Here is a 14584-nt window from a genome sequence, read left to right as displayed (position 1 = left end):
AAAGAAAGAAAGAAAGATCACCAGCCATTAACTAGCTTGGATCTATCCATTGCTCTGCAGAAGAAAGATGAGGCTTTCTGCTCTCATAAATATTTATAGCCTCAGAAACCCTATACAAGGTTTCTGTGAGTCAAAACCAATCTCATAGCACACTACCACCACATATTATATATATATATATACTCATATTTATATATACAAACCAAGGCCAGAATACAGTGAAAAAGTGAAGAAAATAAGAAACCAACATGGTTTGAGTATCTGTGTTTTAAACTCTATACAGCTGATCAACTTTGCTGAGGATTCACAAAGGCCATGAGAGAGATCCCATTTTACAGATGAGGAATCTGATGTTCAGAATATCTTCGCAGATGAAATACAGAACTGAGATTTGAATTTATATTTTCTATCATTTAATCTTCTGTAAAAATTTCTGGTTTTAGCATATTTTTAACTACTGTCAATGAGTTTATTATATCCAATTTTCCACTCTATATTTACTACATTTATCTTTAGAGTTGTCAATATTTGCCAGACAGTTGTCATGCTTGTCACCTCAACAGACTTCTTTGATCAATCTTTATTTTAAATTTCAAAAAGTAAACATACTTTTTCATTTTGAGGTACTGTTTTCATTGTTGTTGTTGTTATGTGCCGTGGAGTCTGTTCCGACTCATAGCGACCCTGTAAATCTTTAGGGGAGCAGAAAGCCTCATCTTTCTCCCGCGGAAGAGCTGGTAGTTTCGAACTGCTAACCTTGAGGTTCACAGCCCGATTCGCAACCACTACGCTAGGCTAAATCGGAATGGGTTCTTTCTCCATTATACTCCCAACAATGAGAACCACACTAAGAGCGCACCATGACATATGATTACTTTGAAAGAAAATGTTTAACTTGTACTCTTCAAAAGTTGATCCTTTAACTTATGGAACCCATGAAACAATGCTCTGATTATGGTGAACAATAACCTTACTTGAGGATAAAAAGATACGACTCCAAGGAGATAAATAGCAGTGATACAAGCGTGGGCTACAGAAAACTAGAAAGTCATGAAATATAATATTAAAGATATTTATTAAAGTGAAAAAGGAACTCTGGTAGCGTAGTAGTTACGAATCGGGTTGCGACCCACAAGGTCAGCAGTTTGAAACTACCAGCTGTTCTGCGGGAGAAAGATGAGGTTTTCTGCTCCCGCAAATATTTGCAGCCTCGGAAACCTTGTATAGGGTTGCTATGGGTCGGAACCGACTCCAGGGCACATAACAACAACAACATTAAAGTGAAAATACCTGCCAGAGACAACGACGCCTCCTGCTGGCAGATCCACTGTAGACAGCAGCATCTCTTCTAGTGGTCATAGGCTAAGGGGTTTTTACAAAGTGAGAGATTAAGCTGCAGACACAATTCCAGCAGATTTCAAAACAGGGGTGGGCTTTCCTGTTTGCGCCTTTCCATTTCTGTGTGCTGTTTCCTTGTTCTCTTTTCTAACTCTGTGCACGCATCTGGCCTCCATGATGGAGTCTACGATTTCAAGATGGATTCTGCTGCGGAAGCTTCTGGGATTCTTTACATAGCTGTCCAAGCATGCAACCGTCTGTCAGGATCCCGGTTTGAGAACCAGGTCTGCCGTGTTGGCATCATATTGGGGTACTCTGGCAATATTTTGCACCTTTGCCAAAAACTGATGAAGGGGGAAGCGAATGGGTAGCTTGAGATAGCGGAAGGTTAACAAACCCCACTGGGTAACTGAATAGGGTGCAAGGGTTAACAAGCCCTGTTGGTCTCTGGATGCATATGGACGTAGTTACCCTATTTTGTTTATATTCTTCCCATCTGAAAAGGAGGTAGTTTCTATAACTTGTCTATATCCTGCCCTGCCTGTTCTTTGTATTTGGAAGCTTTAATGGTTCCTATGGATATTTCTGCCATAAATTTCCTTTTGACCTTTTAGCTGAACAGCAGACAGGAGGACTCAATGTTTCGAAAACACTGAACTTCTGGTTCAATTTGAGAATGGATGATGGTTGAACATAGTTATGTCACAGAACTATAGATGTGAAGATTGTTGAAATGTCAAATGTTTTATTATTTCCATATGCATCGTTATCACAATAAGATCATGCAAAATAGTCTCTAAGAAAAGAGATAGATAACAGAGATAACTGAGAGGTTGGTAGCAAAACCTATAATGAGCTTCCAAGGTATACATTCCAGTCCTTTTCTTTCCAAACTATTTATACTGTGAACATTTTCTATGGTCTGAAGGCCGTACTCTTGCCCCATATATAACAATATTTCACTCTGCTTCTACTGACCCAACTGCTCAGAGATTAGTTTTATCACTGAATCCTCCTTTGTCTCCTCAGATTTTGCATGCCTACATCTTCTCCCTAGAATGTTATAACTTTTTTGTTTTTGCTTTCATTTTTAATGTCTGCTTTCATAGCCTCTTCTGACTCTGACATCACAGGTTTGAGCATTGGTTGAACTAGTGTAAATTACCAAATAAGCAAAGTAAGCATGAATTTACTGGTGCTTACTTTAGTAGCAATTTCAGAGCTTTTCAGATAAAAGATTCTGCTTCTTGGTATGGTTGGCATCTGTCTCTCTCCCAACCCCACAGCATTTCCCTATAGAATCATAGCCTTTTTACAAATTTACTATCTTTAACAGGGATGGCATATGCAGTAATGTAAGCATGAATCCACATGTGTTTATATACGAATCTGGTTCTCATAGATTACTAAGAAAACCCATGTTTACCTTGTTTATTGGGTAATCTGCCCCTGAGTTGGACCAAAGCCTGGAAAGTACGTACAGCCTGCCTGGTCTCATGTCTGAGGCTTTCCCCTATCCTATTTTCAATTTGCCAAAACACAATTCATGCAAGATCTCCTCTCCAACTCTCCAAGCAAGAGTTACTAATAACCTTCTTTTCTATTTTGTAGTTTTGTATTAAAATGTTTGTTTTCTTCATGTCAACGTTCTCTTTACCAAACATTTAAACAGAAATACTGCCCTGGCCCCCTAGCTTTTCCTCTTTCCTATCTAGATCACCTTCAGAGCAGTGCGGTCCACTATAGCTCTGCAATGATGAAAATATTCTATCTGTATTGTACAATATAGTAGTAGCCACTAACTACATGTGGTTCTGAGTCCTTGAAATGTGACTAGCATAGCTAAGAAAATGAAAATAGCACATGTGTCTCAGTATAGATTTGGAGTAACACTCTGGACTACTGTCAGCACCAATTGAGAAACTCTGTCTCTTTTAACTTAAATACAAAGTTTTCTTACTGTAGGCTGGGCTGGGGACTGGGGGGACAGTTAAGGGACTATTCATCTATGTGTTATTAATCATCTTCCTGTTTCAACTGTCTGTTGATCAGGATATTGTGGTTGTTGATGTTGGTAAGTACCATTGAGTCTGTTCTGACTCATAGTGAGCCTGTATAAGGGTTCCAAGACATTTAAAAAAATCTTGGTAGGAACAGATATCATCATCTTTCTCTTGAAATGTGGCTGGTAGGCTCGAATCACCAACCTTGTGGTTCACCTTCCAGTGCTTACTCCATGGAAACACCACACTTGCCAGGATATGGTTGTTGTTCTTTTAAGTGTTGTTGAGTCAGTTCTGACTCATAGAGACTCTGTATAGGGTTTTCAAAGAGTGGCTGAGAAGTTCAAACCAACATTGCAGTCCAGTGCTTTATCTCACATGATGGTGGTGGTGGTTATGTGCCGTGGAGTCAATTCCGACTTATAGTGACCCTGTACAGGGTTTCCGAGGCTATAAATCTTTATGAGAGCAGAAAGCCTCATCTTTCTCCCATGGAACAGCTGGTAGTTTTGAACTGTAGACCTTGTGGTTAGCAGCCTGAGTCATAACCACTACTCTACCAGAGCTCCACTCAAAAACACTCATTGAATGAATGAGTGAATGCATCCTTGATTAGCTAGACCAATGAAAGCAAGCTAGATGGATGAATAGATTAATGGACACATAAAATGCGTGTTGGTTCAAAGAGTTGTATAACCCACGAACCATAGAAAGATGTGCTGTCTTTTGAAGCAGTATCTTTTTGGAATTGTCCAAAAAGGTACACCTGCTCCCCAGTTCACTGAGTGTATCCCTGGTTTGAATTATAGAACATTGATACTGATTAGATCTTGTTTGTGATTATCTATCCACCATCAATGTTTTCTCTTTCCATCAGGGCTTCACATATTCCTTAGCCCTTAAAGCATCCAGGGCTGTTCCAGGCCTCCTGTTGCAAATTACATTACAGAGATTGAAGATGATGGTTTCCCCTCAAGGAAACTGATGAAGTAATGTCTTTATATTAAGAGATGGTGTCTTGCCATTAAGAGTTCACAAATTTCTTCTGCCCTTTTCAGGGATTTCTACTCTGCCTATGAGTTGTTGTTTTATTATTATTATTATTATTATTATTATATGTAGCATACACTATGATAGTCACAGAATTCATGAATATTTTAATTCTAGTGAAAAAGAGTGTGCTACCTGCCTAAATGGCTTTTATTTTGTAAGATTTTAGATTTAGTTTTCTTTTCCCCTACCTAGGTCCTTTTCTTTCTTTTTTCTTTTTTAAAGCCTACATTAAACAGCTGCTTTGAAAGTTTCTCTTTCCCTTTAAGTGTTTTCACATTTACAGACTGTGCTTCTATGATCTAATAAAATTAAGCTATCAGGAGGAAATCATCGCATCAGAAAGGGCTGGGGAAGCATTGTAAAACTCCAGACATCTCGCTAGAAGAGCATCTCTCGGGAGTTTGCTCAGGGAAAGAAGTGGTGGGTGGAACTGCTGAGCTCCTTGGTCTGTTAAGCTGATGCTTGCCTTCCCACACTTGTCTTCTTTACATAAGCATTTTCCTTTTAAGGCAGCCTACAGGCAGCCCTGTGAGAGAAGCCGCCAGGCACACCGGTCATATCTAAATATTCCAGAGAGTAGATAAAAATAAAACATCCTACCTGAGTGAATGACCTTCCAACATTTAAAATCTTGAGCTGCTTTATGGAAGTACTTTCATTTCCCACCTTATTCCTATCCCCTTTCTGATCTACTTGTAAATTTTTACTTTCAGGAGACAGAATATGCTTCATTTTGTTAACAGAACAGCAAAAAGACTGGGCCTCTTTTGATTGCTGTTGGTATGAAGTGTTTCATGCAAACTAAAATGTGAAAGAGGTCAGTCTTCAAGTACAGCTCACTGGGAATCGACACCTGCAATGACTACTCAGCTAGACAAGCATATTTTCGTCTACTTAAGTTAAAGCTCTTGTATTTTTGAGGCATGGCTGTCTGTTGTTATTCAAGGAGAATATATAGCAAATCTAAAGTGGGTTTTTAGGCAGCTGGTTCTCAAACTTTAGTTTGTAATTGAGTTAGCTGAGATAGTTATTTAAAATGTAGGTTTCTGACCCCTGGCCCATATTTACCAAATCAGAGTATCTGTGATATTTTGAGAAATACTCTATAATCCCCCAAAAATGTAGCAAGGGGAGTATAAGAAGTAGAAAATATTTTAATTTGGTGATTTAAAACACTATAGTCTGGAAGAATCAGACAAAGTAAAGCATGGATACAATTATTCCAACAACCCCAACACCTAACCTGTGATCCTTTCTACCACACATTTCTTTTGCTTTTGGACAAATCATTCATGGGTTGCATTTAATTTCTGTATGAAAATGCCTTTCATTCATCATCTCCAAATACAACACAAAAATAGTCAATGGGAGTCTTGGGTGGTTTCAATAGTTAATATGCTTGCTGCTACCTAAAAGGTAGGAAGTTCAAGTATACTCAGAGGATCCTTGAAAGAAAGACTTGGTGATTTACTTTCAAAACATCAGTTATTGAGAAAATCCTGTGAAGCGTAGTTTACTCTGATACATATGATGTCACCATAAGGCGTAACTAACTCAAGGCCAACTGTTTAGGAAGCCTCTAGCTGTTAGCCTAGCATCTGACAAAGGTGAAGACTCCAGAGAATGAGCTAAGTTTAGAAAGAATACTGAGATGTGATCAAAAGAGACTGAGAGAAACCGTGGCTTTGGGAAGCACTCTAGAAAAGAATGCACTAAGGGATTTGGAATTAGTATTAATAGTGCTGTTTTAAGATGAATGTTTTACTTCTATGATTGTATAAAGAGGCTTCAAAGAGTGGAAAACAGAATTAAGAGATAATGGAATTTCTCAACAGATTTTTGAAATGCCTTCATATGAGGTTTTTCTCCTTTGAACATCTGATGAAGTTGAGGGATCTCTATATTCAATGAGAAGTGTCCTCTAAAGTAAAGTGTAAAAGTACACTGAATATGTTTTCAACTATGACTAATTTCCTTAATTCAGTGATCTAAAAGCAATTCTTTTGTTCAACAAATATTTGTGAGCATTTACCAAATGCCCATGTTCATCATAGAAACTGCAAAACAAAACAAACTAAATGTCTGTTCTCATATTATAGTAGGAGAGGTAAGATAAAATAAAGAAATGAAGGGGCACTGAATCAAGTGGTAATAAGTACAATTACAAAGTTTAAGAAGTTAGAAGAATAAAACAGGGTGAAACACCATCCATATGGTCTGCATTTTCAAGTGCAGTGAAATACTAGGAAAGTATTACCTGATTTCATCCAACATTTCTGTACTGTATGGTATTATTTTTTACTCATCCCTAGAGGGCAAATCATTATAGTGTGGTATATTCCTCTTGTAAATGAGTCTTTTTTAGTAATCTTAAAACTTCCTGTGTGGTGCAGATGGCTTACTCTGCTTCTGTAAAGATAGTCTTTGTTGTGTGTGTACTTGATACCATTTCAACTCATAGCAACAGAGTAGCATTGACCCGATCAGGTTTCAATGCTGTAAATCTTCACAGAAGCAGACTGCCACATCTTTCTTGAGCAAAGCAACTAGTAGGTTTAACAGGTGAATGCATCCAGGATTCTTTCTATAATGATTACAGCCAAGAAAATCATTGTTTTTGCTGTTGGTGTTAAATGCCTCCAAGTCAGTTCTAACTCATAGTGACCCTGTATAGAGTTTCCAAGGAGTGGCTGGTGAGCTTGAATCACCAACCTTGTGTTTCAAACAGACCTTGCAGTCCAATGCATTAACCCAGAGCACCCTCCCAGGACTCCAAGAAAACCATAGAGCAGTTATATTCTGTAGCACATGGGCGTCACCATAAGTTGGAATTGATGTTTTGTTTTACTTTTTAAGTCCCTTCAGAGTTTGTACAGGAAAAGAAGTCCTGGGTAATATCAAACAGCAACTTGCTTTTGATTGTCCTTTCAGCTATTGCCTACTATACCCCGAGTAGGGGTTTCCATTTAAGCTATATGTCTCCAATTCATCACAACAAAGCTTGCTGTAGCAGCCCAGTCCTTTAGGCCATCTTAGATTATTTGGTTTCATCAGTCCCTGGAACATCATATGTTTTTTCCACAAATATAGAAACATCTGTACAAATTGGGTCAAAGTAGCTTATATTTACCCAACGTGAACATGTAAATGAATGTATGTGGTCTTGTTATTTTCACATAGGCTTTTGTGTACATGTGGTTTTTCAGGGAATGGGCTATTTTCTACTTATTGTCGTTGTTGTTGAGTGCCATCCCATTTTCTTTTCCCCTGTCTTGTGCTTTCAGTGTAGTAGGTATTCAAACCTCATTGTCAACTTGTTTCTGATGATTAAGGACTATTTGTCCATTCAACAAACTTTTACTTAGTGTGTACATTTACACTTTTCCTAGTTTAGTGACTTTAGAGTCAGAAAGAAGTGGAGAATTTGGTGTCATCCTTGAAATACTCACAATCGGTTTGTGGCATTAAGAGCAAGATATGCATGAATAGTTAAAGGACACCTGAAGACAACATATAGACAGAATGCCTACTGCATATTTAGCTTAGATCACCACTCACCTGTCAGTTTGCCATAGTGTGATGGCTTGTGTGTTGCTGTGATGCTGGTAGTTTAGTACCTCTATTTAAAAACCAGCAAGAGAGTCTTGAACTCTAGCTGGTAGCCAAGTGTGTGTGCTCCAGCCTCTTAGACACTGCAGCCACCATTGGGTTCTCATAGTCTCATCTGTGCCACTCGTCCTCCACATTCTCCACTGTCCTGAGCCCAGCTGCCATCATGGTGAAGCTCCCGAAACTCAGGAAAAATCAGTGATTCCAAGAAGCTAGCTCATCCCCCAAAGGAGGTAGAAGAAGACGGTGAGGATGAGAAACCATCAGAAGACGAAGAAGAAGAAAACAGTGGAGAAGAGGTTGTCATTTCACAGAAAAAAGGCAAGAAGAATACTACACTGCCATCAAAGAGAGTGGTGGTTTCCCCCACAAAAAAGGTAGTTGCCACACCAACCAAGAAGGCAGCTGCCACACCAGCTAAGAAGACAGTTATAGCAGCCAAAGCAGGCAAAGCAGTGGTGGTGACCTCCAGTAAGAATGGAGCTGATCCTCCAGCAAAGGGGGCAAAGAATGGCAAGAATGCCAAGAAGGAAGAGAGTGATGAGGAAGATGATGAAGACAATGAGGAAGATGATTAGGATGAGGATGAATTTGAGCCCATCATGATGACAGGACCAGCTGCCCCTCACTTTTATGATGAGGATGATAATGATGACGACAAAGATGATGAGGATGAGGAGGATGAAGATGACTCTGAAGAAGAGGCCCTGGACACTAAGCCAGCAAAGGGTAAGAAAGTGCCTGCCTAGGTGGTTCCTGTGAAAGCCAAGAGTGTGGCTGAGGACGACGACGATGATGAAGAAGATGATGACGATGATGAGGAGGAAGAGGACGATGAAGAGGAAGATGAGGACAACAGTGAAGAGGATGAAGAGGCGGCAGAACCTGTCAGAGAAGTCTCTGGAAAACGAAAGAAGAGAATGGCCAAACGGAAAGCCACTCTTGAGCCAAGAAGCAGAAACTGGAAGCCGTGAAACCAACTACAGCTTTCAATCTGTTTGTTGGAAACCTGAATTGTAACAAGTCTGCTCCAGAATTAAAAACTGGTCTCAGTGACCTTTTTGCTAAACATGATCTTATTGTCATAGATGTCAGAATTAGTATGACTAGGAAATTTCGCTATATGGATTTTGAATCTGCTGAAGACATGGAAAAAGGTCTTTGGTAATGAAATTAAACTAGAGAGAACAAAGGGAAAAGACAGTGAGAAAGACTGAGATGCCAGACACTTTTGGCCCAAAACTTACCTTACAAAGTCACTCAGGATGAATTAAAAGTAATGTTTGAAGATGTCATGGAAATCAGATTAGTCCGCAAAGATGGAAAGAGTAAAGGTATTGCTTATTTTGAATTCAAAACAGAGAAAAGCCTTTGAAGAAAACTAAGGAACAGAAATTGATGGTTGTTCTATATCCTTGTAGTACACAGGGGGAAAGGTCAAAATCAAGACTACAGAGGCGGGAAGACCAGAACCTGGAGTGTTGAATCGAAAACACTGGTTTTAAGTGCAACAGAAGAAACTCTCCAGGAAATGTTTGAGAAGGCAACTGCTATCAAGATGCCTGGGAAACAGAATGGCAAATCTAAAGGGTATGCATTTATAGAATTCACTTCATGTGATGCGAATCTTCATGTGAAGATGCTAAAGAAGCTTTAAATTTTTGTAATAAAAGAGAAATTGAGGGCAGAGCCATCAGGATGGAATTGCAAGGATCTAGGGGATCCCTTAATGCGAGAAGCCACCTATCCAAAACACTGTTTGTCAAAGGTCTGTCTAAGGACACAACTGAGGAAACATTGAAGGAGTCATTTGATGGGTCTGTTCGCACCAGGATAGTCACAGACCATGAAATGGGCTCCTCTAAAGGGTTTGGATTTGTAGACTTCAACAGTGAGGAAGATGCTAAAGCCGCCAAGGAGGCCATAGAGGATGGGGAAATTGATGGAAACAAAGTACCTTGGACTGGGCCAAGTCTAAGGGTGAAGGTGGCTTTGGGGGACAAGGTGGAGACTGAGGAGGATTTGGAGGCAGAGGCAGCCATGGTAGAGGATGCTGGAGTAGATTTAGTGGCAGAGACTGGGGAGGATTTGGAGGGTGAGAAGGCATCCAGGGAGACAGAGGAGGAGAAGATCACAAGCCACAAGGAAAGAAGACAAAGTTTGGGTAGATCTTCTGTCCCTGTCTTTTCCCTCTTCCATTTTAAAGCCAGGGCTCTGGGTTTTTACTCTGTTACTGGTTCATGACAGAGCCGTCTGAAGCCATTCCAAGACAGTAGCCCTGTGGTCTACTTAGAAATCCTACGTAACACATTTCAAAGGGAGCTGCCCTGTGGTTTTGACTGGATTTGAATTTATATTAAGTTTTTTCCCATGTTCAAAATCATTTTTTTTCCTACAAATAGTTTTTTGTTTGTTTGTTTGTTTAGTTGGGGGGTGTAAAAGCAAGCAGGATGGTTTATCATGGTTTTTGCTTCAGTGACTTGGGACAAATTAAAAAGTCCAAGGACTTTATTCTTCTTGGATCAACTATCAATACTCACAGAAGCAGCTATTAAGAAATCAAACGACATATTACATTAGGCAAATCTGCTGCACAAGACCTTTTTAAAGTGTTGAGAGCAAAGATGTCAGCTTGAGGACTAAGGTGCACTTGACACAAGCCATGGTATTTTCAATAACCTCATATGCATGTGAAAGCTGGACAGTGAATAAGGAAGAATGTAGAAGAATTGATGATTTTGAGTTATGATGTTGGAAGAGAATATTGAAAGTGCCATGGGCTGCCAAAAGAACTAATAGATCCATTTTGGAAGAAGTGCAGCCAGAGTGTTCCTTAGAGGCCAAGATGACCAAACTACGTCTCTCATACTTCAGACATATTGTCAGGAGGGACCAGTTACTGGAGATGGATATGGTGTTTGGTAAGGTGGAGGGTCAGAGAAAAAGAGGAAGACCCCCAACGAGATGGATTGGCCAGGTGGCAGCATCAATGGACGTAAGTGTGGCAACAGTAGTGAGGTTGGCCCAGGATCAGGCAGTGTTTCATTCTGTTGTGCATATGGTCACTGTGGGTTGGTACTGACTCGATGGCACCTAACAGCAACAACATCAAACTCTGAAAAAAAACACAAAGAAAAACAGCAAGCTCATCCATGGTGGCGACATTTCAGCATAACTTCCAGACTAAGAAAGAGTAGGAAGAAGGAGAGACAAACCACTTCTAAATGACCTTATGAATAGCAGAAGAACATTGTCTAATATAGTACCAGAAAACTAGCCCCTCATGTAGAAGGTACTCAAAATACTATTTGGAAAAGCTGCTTCCTCAAAATAGAGTTGAATTTGATGATGTGAAGGGAGCTAAGCTATCAGGACCATCATTTGCTGATGAGACAAAACTCAAAATGGGAAGAAATAACTGCAAGCATCCATTAATAACTGGAATATGGAATGTACTAAATGTGACTCTAAGAACATTGGAAGTCATCAAAAACAAAATGGGATGCATAAATATCAATATCCTGAGCATTAGTGACTTGAAATAAACTTTTTGAATTGGACAATCATATGTTTATTATAGGTGACAATTGAAGAGGAATGGCATCATAGACAAGGTCAATAAGAGCATTGTAAGAGCTATCTTGAAGTAGAATACTGTCTGTGATAATATCCGTACACCTACACAAAGACCTGGTGTGGCACTGAAGAAAGCCCTGCAGCGCTAATCTCACAATCAGTGATCCAAACCCACCAGTTGCTCCTCAGAGACCCTATAGAGGGTCACTATGTGTTGAAACCAACTTGAGGGCACTTAACAAAGGCCAGTAATTACCATTATTACTCATATTTACTCACAACCACTAAAGTCAATGATGATGAAATGGAAACATTGCACTAAATTCTTCAATCTGAAATTGATCAAACATACAATCAACATTCATTAAAAATTACTAGTGATTGGAATGCAAAAGTTGGAAACAAAGAGGAAGAAATGGAAAACATAGCCTTCGTGATACAAATGATGCTGGAGATCGCATGATAGAATTTTGCAAGTCCAATGACTTATCCATTGCGAATACCTTTTTAAAACAATCAAAGAGGTCACTATACACCTGGGCCTCACCAAATGGAATACAAAGGAATGAAATTGATTATATCTGTGCAAGTAAAGAGGACTTAAAACAGTTGCTGATGAAGGTCAAAGACTTCAGCCTTCAGTATGCATTACACTTCAAGGTAAAGAAAACAAAATCCTCACAACTGGACCAATAAATAACATCATGATAAACAGAGAAAAGATCAAAGTTGTTAAATACTTTAATTTGCTTGGATCTACAATTAACACTCATGGAAGCAGCAGTCAAATAATCAAATGATGTATTGCATTGGGCAGATCTACTGCTAAGACCCCACCTGTGAAAGTTGAAAGATGAATGAGACAGGCAGTAGAAGAATCAGTTCATATGGATTATGGTGTTGGTGAAAAATATTGAAAGTACCATGGACTACCAGAAGAGCAAACAAATTTGTCTTGGAAGAAGTACAGTCAGAAAGCTCCTTGGAAAAGTGAATGGTGAGACTTCGTAGCACTTTGTACAGGTTATCAATTGGGACCAGTCCACAGAAAAGGATATCATGCTTGGCAAAGTAAAGGGTAAGCAAAAAAGAGGAAGACCTCCAAGAAGTTGGATTGGCGTAGTGCCTGCAAGAATGGGCTCAAACATGACAACAATTATTATGATGGTGAAGTATCAGGCAGTGTTTCATTCTGTTTTGCATAAGACCACTGTGAGAAGGAACCTCAAATTAATGGCATCTAAGAACAGCAACATAACATTTAGAAGGTCTTATAAAGAGGATCAAAAATGACAAAAAGATTTGCTTATGTTTAGTTAACTTAAGGGACATGGCACAAAAAATTTATGAATCGTGAATTAAGACTTACGAAAACAAGGAATGGAATTGAAGTAAAAATTCCATGTGAAGGGAGCACCATAAATAAAGTCATATGTTTTGGCAAGCGTGAAATCTAGTCACCCTTCAGGTCTGAGACTGAACTCATGATATGACTCACTTTTTTGTCAAATAATAGGTAAGTCTGTAAGGGGTAAAATAAGACTAGTGGGGTAATACATGAGAATAAGCAAACATTTGAGGTGAATGGGCAGCATTTAGCCTAGGACAAAGTTCAAGAGGTTAGAGACAAAAGGAGGAATGGAACCAGGAAAACACAGGGAGGAACTGGGATAAGTGATGCTTAATTGAAGAGATTGTAATCAATGAGATGAAACAAAAATGCATGAATTGTTGAGTGTAAAACTGATGAATTGCCCTGTAAGTTTATACCCAATAAGCAATAAAAAGTTAAAAAAATGGATCAAGAATAAAAATTAGGTGGCACATAACAAGAATTAGACTCCACTTGTGGCACTGTAGGATCAGCACTGGACTCTGAACCACAAGGTCAGCAGTTCAAACCCAACAACTGCTCCTTGGAAATCTTGTACAGGGTCAATATGAGTTGGAACCAACTCAACAGCACTTAACAAGAACAAGAAAGACAGAGTGAGGAGAGACTAAGTCAGATAGGCTAATTGGGACGAACTAAAAAAGGGTTTGGAACCCATGCAGAACATAAAATAAAAAGTGACAGGAGTTCCTATCAGTTGTTTTTTTTTCCAACTAAAGACTCAATCAGGACAATAACAAAAAATAGTTATGAAAGTATCCATAATGACTTACTAGTCCCTTCTATCTCATTCTAAAAAATACAGTCATACACACTTTTGCACGTGTAATCAAGAGGCTACAATAGCCTACCTGCAACTTAAACCCTACTTAGACTGTCTCAGGGTCCTGGTGTGGTACTGTAGAATAAGAACTGGACTGCTAACTGCAAAGTCAGCAGTTCAAACCCACCAGCTGCTTCTCTCAAACTCTATACAGAGTCTCATTTGAATATTCCACACATTGATTTCTGCTCAAACAGGACTTTTTCATGATCTCAATTAAAATTGAGGAGATCGAGAGTTTTAGGTTGCAGGCACACAAATCACTTAGAGTGAGCTTTAGATGTTTTATCTTACTTTGGTGCTTCAGGTACTATAGGTTTTCCTAGTAAGCTTGTGAATCCACTAAGTACCATGAATGGCATTTCCTGGAAAACTGTCAAAAACCTGATTTACAGAAATTATGGCCATGTCATATGAAGTAAAAACACATTCTGTAATTCATTCATATTGCTAGCAAAACTATCTCTTTACTATTTCCCCAATCGACCCTGTACAATTTTTTGTTAATTTATAAGGGCAGCATTTACCCATGCTTTTATTTTGAATGTCACATTAATAAATGGAAAACACTTTTGGTATCTTAATGAAGTGGATGATTCAAACAAATTATCTCTATTTCAGATTCACAAATTCTGCCTCATTGTTCAGGAAATGTCTAAACAATTATCTCTGGACAGTCTACAGTGCTTAATTTCAGTAGCGTATCTTTGTAGCAAAGCTTTCGTGTGCTTCCAGAGTAATTTTTGTTTGGACTTCAATTTCAGCTACAGATCATATGCTGATTCCCCC

The 14584-nt window shown here is 39.0% G+C and overlaps 1 pseudogene; it reads left to right on the top strand.

The window, feature by feature from the left end:
* Positions 1-8169: 8169 nt before the first annotated feature.
* On the top strand, positions 8170-10171 carry LOC102833266 (annotated as a pseudogene).
* Positions 10172-14584: the final 4413 nt, after the last annotated feature.

This window comes from Chrysochloris asiatica, unplaced genomic scaffold (genome assembly GCF_000296735.1).
Source record: "Chrysochloris asiatica unplaced genomic scaffold, ChrAsi1.0 scaffold00053, whole genome shotgun sequence".
Lineage (NCBI taxonomy): Eukaryota > Metazoa > Chordata > Mammalia > Afrosoricida > Chrysochloridae > Chrysochloris > Chrysochloris asiatica.
The sequence above is the reverse complement of the archived record's forward strand: the minus strand, read 5'-3'. Positions and strand labels throughout refer to the sequence as shown.